An 8,974-nucleotide genomic window follows, 5' to 3' on the forward strand; every position below is an offset into this window, starting at 1 on the left:
AGAAGAAGAAGAAGAAGAAGAAGAAGAAGAAGAAGAAGAAGAAGAAGAAGAAGAAGAAGAAGAAAAAGAAAGAAAGAAAGAAAGAAAGAAAGGAAGAAAGAAAACCTAAGATTTCTTTAGTATCTTTTTCTTGACTCTGTGGTCCTTTGAATAAAGATGATACAACAACCCACTTGCTGATAGGAAGACATTCTGCTGTGTTTCCCCATGACTGAGGCACGTTGGCTGAGCGTCCCATGTGTCCAATGGCACACACCATCAGCGTTGGTTACCAGTACCTGCAGCGGTGTAGAATGAGGTTAGAGAATAGGATAATTCCAGCAGACAAGAGTCAAATCACAGCACAGCCTCTCAGACTTTTCACTGAGTCAGCTCTCAGAGAGGAAGACAAATAGAGAATTTGAAAACTCATCTTACTGGGTTCTTTTTCTTCTTTTTTTTTCCTTAAAATGTATTTATTTATTTATTTGACAGAGCAATCACAAGTAGGCAGAAAGGGAGACAGAGAGAGAGCGGGGAGCAAGCTCCCTGCTGAGATCATGAACTGAGATCTGGAACTGACGCTTAACCCGCTGAGCCACCCAGGTGCCCCTCTTTTTCTTTTTTCATTGTACTCTTTTGTTTTTAGAAAATAAAAGAAGACCAAATGTAAAAATGAGGTTAAGGTGTGAAGTGAGTGTGGAGTAGAAGACCCCCACTGCCTAGAATCCTGGATTCTACTTCTGTGGCTGCTGAGTAACCTTGACACAAGTCTCTTAACCTCTGAAGTGTTTCTCTCTCTCTTTCTGTCTGACTCTCTCTGTCTCTCTCCTGCCCTCTTTCTCTCTCATTTGTCCAAAGGAGAAATTGCGAACATCATTGGTTCATTCAAACATTTTATAGTTCTAAAATTAAAATAAAAACATATCTTACCAAAAAAATACATTTAAACCATACTTCTTAAAGTGATTCAATAAACTTTAATATTTTACATCCAACTGCTCATAAATTAATTATAGTGTGGATCTCTGTACACATAGTGTGTGGATAGTGGGTCTTCTCCCTCTAAGAACATCTGTCAACAACTACAGCCCCTGGTGATCAAAAGTGCCATAAATGGCTCCACTGAAGTGGCCCTATTCTGACCCCATTGCCCTCGTCACAACTGATGAGACCAGTTTGGGTACGCTAGTTGAGTGCAGCCAACATGTAAGTGTGAATGATGAATGGTTTGAAATATGAATGGTATGAAGTGGTTTGGTGTGAGAGCGCTAGCCTAAGGAAGATGGGGACCCATCAGACCAATTAGAACCCCCTCAGGACACTGAACTTGCAACAGACATAGACCAATGGGTGTGGGACCAGAAACATCATCTCCCTTAAATAGAGAAGACACTTATGGGTCTCTGCTGCAAAGAGAGTGAAAAAGTAGTCTAGTACTAGGGTTTTACCTGCTACATTGTATTCACCTAGTAAGTGGTTTCCGAATGAAAAACAAGTATCTGGTTAAGTTGTGAAGTTTTAGAGTACACCTTCTAACCCTTTGAATCTTTCATAGCATTAGCAATGTATTAGGTATTTTGTAGGTGCTGGTTGAGTATTTATTGATTCTGACTGTAGCACAAACTCGGAAGACAATTGGTTTGTATTAGAAAGAGTCTGAACATTGCCCACTTCAAAGCTATGTGGCAAGTCTTATGATTCAGTCCATAATCTTGCCCTTGTCTGTATGATAGGCTAAGCTGGAATTTTAAAACTGTTTAATGTAATGAGGGAATTATTCAAGGAATTAATATTTGTGAAGTTGTATAGGAAACATTCACATTTAAAACAGTTAACATTGATTTAGAGCCAAATTTGGTGGTGCACGTGGATGGCTCAGTCAGTTAAGACTCTGCCTTCGGTGCAGTTCATGATCTCAGAGTCCTGGGATGGAGCCCCAGTGGGCTCCCTGCTCAATGGGGAGCCTGCTTCTCTCTCTCCCTCTGCCCCTCCCCACCTCAATTATAATTGAGGAAAGCAATCTGTTTAATCTGGAAAACTACTTTGCTACATCAACTTACATAAAATCTTCTTTGTTCCTAATATGAGCCACTCAAGAAAGTTAGACATAACGTCTGACCAAAACTAAGTGATAATTTGATTCCCATCTTTTTTTACCAAACTAAATTCTGAATGAATATTGACCCCTGTTAAAAACATGAAGAACACTGTGGGTGTTTAAAGGAATATGCCTTGAGAACATTCAGAGTTGGATCACCAGTTCTTCTGAAATCAAAATACTCATCAACTTTCTTATAGTTAATCAGGTAATGTCTCCCCTCCACCAACCTCTCTCTAATTTCTTTGAGGTCAAATAACTGTCTCTCATGATAAATGTCCTGTATCCAACATCTAGCAGAGCACCTGGCACACAGTAAAATATCTGTTGTATAAATGTTATTAAGGAAGTTCCAAAAATCTTTCAAGGAATAGAAGCTATAAAGTAGCAGATACTTTCCTAAAATAATGCCTATAATGGCACCATTGCTCATTTGAATGCATACTTTGTGGAATGTTATTTCTAACTGGTCTCATTTATGATAGTTACATTGTATATTATTTTGGATACACATTTGGATATACAGGAAGTTGCTTGATCCTGAAGTCAGGTTATGATTGCTGCTTGGGTGAAGTGTTCCCTCTAGAAAATAATCTTTCATATCTGTAAATTAGTAATTTTCCTTAATTATCCTTACTTATATAATATACTATTGTGGTTGTAAATTCAAGTTTGCATTCTTTTGTTTTAGTTGTTTTTATTTTTAAGATTTTATTTATTCATTTGAGAGAGAGAGACAGAGAGAGCACAAGCAGAGGGAGAGGGAGAAGCAGACTCCCTGCTGAGCTGGGAGCCTGATGTGGGGCCAGATCCCAGGACCTGGAGATCATGACCTGAGCCAAAGGCAGATGCTTAACTATCTGAGCCACCCAGGTGCCCCAAGACTGCATTCTTATTTTAGGGGAGTCCTGAATCTTACTGATTTCATCCCCGTTTTATTCTGGTCCCCTAGATTTATAACCTACCTCTCACATCCACACAGTGTCCATTTATGAGCTCATTTTACCTTCAATCACATTTTTTCCCCTTCAGCTCTCTTAACTTTGCCCTAATATTCTCTTCCATTTTACTCCCCCGCCCCAAAATGGCTCAAAACCCTTTAGAAACAAAGTGGTATATTAATAAGATCACAAAATTGTATGTGGAACTTGTCTAAGATCATAGTGATGACTAAAAGCAGAATTGCTGAACTAGCAGAGCACACTTGATCCAAGTTCCAGATTATAAAAAACCATTACATAGTGGCACCTGCCTTGCTCAGTCATAAGAGCATGTGACCCTTAACCTCCAGGTGTTGAGTTCAAGCCCTACAGTGAATGAAGAGAATAGTTAAATGATATTTTTTTTAAATGACATAAAACATCAGAATAAAATTTTGTTGATGAGTGAGTGAGTGAGTGAGTGAACATAGTTTGGGTTGGTCTGTATTCCATGGATTAAATTCTAGTCTTTAAGCTTATCTAAAACCGCAGCTCATCAATCTTTTGTGTTATATCTTTAATGATAAACTTCCCAACTCTTCTACAGTAACTCTTCCTAACTCTTCTTCACTTACCACTGCCAGTGAAGGATTCTAACTGAGAGAAATGGCATTAATTTGGATTGAAAATGTAACTGATTATTTGTTGTATCTTACAGAAAGCACACAGTGCCCAAAACTCATCTGTTCTCCCATTTTGTAATTCAGAACTGTGAGAATAGAATGAAATCTCAGCATGGTCTCTGGCTTGTGCTTGGGCTACTCTTTCTGGAGCTCAGTGTCCCCAGCAGGCTCCCTCACAAGGGCATAGAAGGGGGTTGCTAAGTACTCTTTCATGTCTAAACACTTCAATTCATTGAGGAGGACATCACTTTGCTGCCGGTACTAGCAGATACAGTCACTTATCAGTACACTGAGTTTATTGTTCTCAGACTCGTATTTATGATTGTGAAATGCATCTCATTAGCACACTGTGCTGTTAAGCAGTCCTTGCCACAAAGTGTGGCGTCTGTACATGAAGGAATCCTAATATTAAGAAATGATGAAACTATGCATACTGGTTGGAATAAATCATTGAAGCAAATAGAAGGGAAAACATCCAGTATGTGTTTAATGTTAAGTGGAGAAATTAATTTGCAGCCTTACAGGGAGATTGTAAGACCCTACAAACCATAAATGAAAACCAAGCTCCTATAATGAAACCTAATAATGATTATTTGTTAGGCTTACATTGTTCCGTAGTTAACCTATTTTTCAGCTCAGAAGTAGTCTGTGCTACTTAATCTAGTTTAAGGCATTTATATTTAATTCCAAACTACAGTTACCTAACAAAAATTAGTTTTCACACCCCTCAATATGAAAATAATCCAATTGAATGAAAGTTAGGTAAAAAAAAAAAAAGTTAGGTACTTTATTACAAGTCAGTGAATACAGAAATTTTTTGGTATACGAAGACAAAATTGCTACCCTCAACAAGTTACATTCAGTTGACATGACAAGTCTGAGGAGTAACTAAAAATGAAACATGGTTATTTAGTATAAGATATATTTTAATTTGTGGCATGCCTAAAATGTGAGAAGATTGGATTAAAGTGGGATGAGAATAATTAAGAACAATTTCTTGGAGGATACAAGAGTTGAGACATATAGTAGTAAGGACTTTGGGTGGTTATAATGTGTTGATGTAGGTTCATCAATTATAACAAATGTGTCACACTCATGGGGGATGCTGATAATGGAGGAGGCTATGCCTATGTGAGGGAAAGGGGTGTAGGGGAAACTTAAGTACCTTCCTTTCAGTTTTGCTGTGAACCTAAAACTACTCTTTAAAACAAGGAGCTTTACAAATGGCAATACCAAAATGTCAAGTAACTCTAATTCCCATCCAGTATCTTGGTATGAATGTAAGTTTGTAGACTATTTTTATTAAACTGTTCATATATAGCCATTAGAACTTGACATATGCATATTCTGTGACCTAGCCCTTTCTCTCCTAGATGTATATCTAAAAGAAATGTGCACATATGTTCACCAACAAAAATATACAAAATATTTATAGCCCTCTTTTTCATATCCCTAAAGGAGAAATATCCCAAATTCCACCCATCTGCTGATGAGTGGATAAACAAAATGCGGTACATCCATACAATGGGATATTATTGGAAATGAAACAAAATAATGTACTGATATGTGCCACAACATGAATAAGCCTCAGAAACATTTTGCTTAGGTGAAATAAGCCAGTCACAAGAGACCACTTATTGTGTGGTTCTGGTTATATGAAAGGTCCAGAATGGGCAAACATACAGAGATAGAGGGTAGGGGATTAGTCGTTGTCTAGTGGTGGGGGTAGAGAGCAACTGCTAATGTTTGTGAGTTTCTTTTTGGAGTGATAGAATGTTCTAAAGTCAGATTATGGTGATGGTTGAGCAGCTCTATGAATATGCCTAAGCCATTAAATTGTACATTTTAAATGGTTGAATTTTATGGTATGTTAATTATAGCCCAATGAACTGTTTAGAAAAAATACATTGAGATACTTGTACATACTCATGATAATAGGTAAAGTTTTAAAAGAATGGCAAAAATAAATGGCATTCCTGTAACTCTCATCCAGTAAATTGGTAGAAATATAAATTGTTACAATATGTTGGAAAGCCTTTTTGGCTATAGACACAAAAACCGAACATGTGTATGTCCTGTGACCCAGTTATCCTCTCCTATGTATATGTCTAAGAGCTGTGTGTATATGCTCATTAAAAGAAAGATACAAGAATATCAATGGAAGCACCATCTGTAACAACCACCAAAAGTTGGCAACAACCCAAATTTTAAAAGAATGGCAAATTTTAAAAGAATGGCCACCAGTAGTAGAAATGATAATAAATTGCAGTATAATCAATTTGTGGCATACAGAATACAACAACAAAAATTAACTCCTCCTCCTCCTCCTCTCAGTAACAAAGAAGAGCCTCAGAAGTGTAATGTTGAGTAAAGGTCATCAGACGCGCAACATACATTCAGATATATTAACGCATTCATTTAAAGTGGAAAAAATAGACTTAATTTCTGGTGGGGATGAGGCCATAGTGACAGAGGGAACTCAAGGGGCCTTCTGTGATCATAGGTGCTGGTCATGTTCTGCTTCTTATTTTAGGTTATAGGTGCACTGTCTTATTTAAGAGAATTCAGTGAACTGTATTTTTTATGAGCTGTGCACTTACCTGTTCGCATGTTTGACTTTATTTATAGTTAGTCCTGTAAGGGCATGAGGGGATGTAGGGCAAGCAAAAACCCAAACCCTGGAGGGCACCCATTCTCTCTGAGGATGACGGCCACTTCTCAGGTCCACCTGGTTTTGCTTAAGAGAAGGCAAACCTAGTGACTTCAAACTATGTGCTTTTAAGAGAAGTTGGAACTGCTTACATAAAATTCTCCATTTTTAAGTGTTGGCAAAGATTTTAATTACAAAAATATTGTGCAAACCATGCGGAGCGCAGCTGGGGCTGGATTTTGCCCTTGGTTAGTAGTTTTGGCAACTAAAGTGGCTCATTCAGGTGGTTCTGTCGCTTACTATGTGCCTGGTCCCAGCAGCATTTTGTAACCTCCCTAAGCTTCGATTTTTCTCATCTATAAGAGTTAGAATAATACTTTCCTCTCAGGGTTGTTAAGAGGATTGACTGCATGTGAACAACACTGAGGACTGTGCCTCTAATTCAGCAGGCTCTCAACAAATGATCATTGTTATTTTTTTATTGCCAGAGTGCTCTCAGGATAACTGGAAAGAAAAAGGGGTGACAGCTTGAAACAAAGCCACACAGCCCCAGCTTTCCACACTTATATTTTCTTGTCATCCCTGTCTTCCTCCTCGCTCACTAACTGCCTTCCTCTCTTAAATCTTCTCTTGCTCTAGTCCCACTAAAGGCCATTGTAGCCCCCGCCCCCTGTTTAGAATGAAAATGGGAGGAAGGCAGCTGGATATGAATTTGTTTCCCCATATTGAGTCTCCCAACTCAGGTTTTCCCATAGAAATACTATGATATGTGGTAATTTACTTCTAAAATTTTATGCCTGTTCTAGAAAAAGTAGGATATGATTTGGATAGGTTTTTCTGGACTGCCCTGGACACTTAACCATGATAAATAATAAATATAACATTATTTTTCAGAGATATATGCATTCACAATTTCAATCTGCTCAAAAAAGAAAATTTGGTACATATTTCTTTTTTTTAAGGTTTTATTTATTTATTAGAGAGGGAGAGAGAAAGGAGAGAGAGAGAGAGAGAGAGAATGGGCACAAGCAGGGGGAGTGATAGGAGAAGGAGAGGGAGAAGCAGACTCCCCACTGAGCAGGGAGCCCATGCAGGGCTTGATCCCAGGACCCTGGGATCATGCCCTGAGCCAAAGACAGATGCTTAACTCACTGAGCCACCCTGGGTGCCCCTGGTACATACCTGTTTCTTGACATGAAGCTTCTAATATTAAGACTCTTAGATTTCATACATGCACAAAATGTTAAGGGTAATTTCCTAATGAAAAAACCCATAGATAATTAAATTTTAATTTTAGCTTTTATAAGTTGAATTTTACAAACATGAGTTAACAAGAATATTTTATATTCCAAAATCCCTGATCCTGTATTTTTTATAACATTCTATTGCAGAAGTGGGGAAAATAAAAGACAAACCTTGGCAGAGAGATATAAACCTTAAGGGTAAATCAGAAAGTGAATAACAACCACCCATAAAATCAAGAATTTGCTCTACTAAATTTTGACCATCTACAGTTGATTTTAGGCATTCAGCAAACATTTGGATGCACTTATATGTCTGGCCTTTTTACCCAATGTTTACTTTGAAAAATCAGAGAATTCAATAATTAAACACTATTTGCATGGTTTGGTTCATAATTATCCTAATTAATATTTCCAAAGCCATATGAGGTTAGAATTTATCATAACCCATATTCAGATGGAAAAATTATCACAGGTTGAGTGACTAAACTGATCCCGTAAAGAGCAAAATTGGGACCGGACTCAGGTCTAGTACGACTCTTCAATTCAGGTGATTAGTTGTTGCATTAGAATGATGAGCCAGTGAGAGTTGTTAACAGGCCTCCAAAGGCCATGTCTTTGTCTCCTTGGCAGGAAACAGCATTCTGGAAATCAAGAGTATATCAATTACTCCTTCCTTTTAGTGAATAGTTCCATTCTTTGGCTCAGATCAGGGTGGTGATGCTTATTTCTTCCCCTGTATAAGGTCCAGGAAAGTCAGCCCATTTCCTTGTGCTATTGTTATGAAGGAAGAAAGTGATTTTTTTTTATTATAGTGAATTATTTCATTCTTGTAAGGCAGAGCAAAAGAAAGATACCAAGAAAGAGAACATGAAATCCCATTCAGGGATAAAGAAAATAATTATTTCAGATAGTATGTAATCATGTATACGTAAATGTGTGTGGAATAAAAAGGTAGAATATAACTAAAACATTTGAAATATCTCAGCAAAAATGACACACAGAGATTCTGTGTTTCCACATCCTTACTCCACCACCCCCACCCCAGCCACTGGCTTATTATACCAGAATATACCCCCTTTAAAGAAAAATAAGTGGAAATAAAGAAAGTCACCCAGCATCAGGAAGAGAAAAAAGTGAGAATAACATACTGGGAACAGATACTGCAGTCTAACTAGTGCCTCCCCACCTTCATTACCATCCTTCCAAATAAATCTCCCTACTCCTCTTGAGCTGGCAAATAAAAAAATCAACCCACAAGATATATGTGTGCGCTTCTCCTGATGAGCTTCCCCATCCATCTACAGTACGTCCCACATGCCAGTTTGAAGACGGGCTAGAGGGAGAATTAAAGACTCCAGAAAGTCCACAGCATAATCAAGAAGGCTTTTTTCTTCTGA

Source organism: Lontra canadensis, unplaced genomic scaffold (genome assembly GCF_010015895.1).
Source record: "Lontra canadensis isolate GAN:19392208 unplaced genomic scaffold, GSC_riverotter_1.0 scaffold46, whole genome shotgun sequence".
Classification (NCBI taxonomy): Eukaryota; Metazoa; Chordata; class Mammalia; order Carnivora; family Mustelidae; genus Lontra; species Lontra canadensis.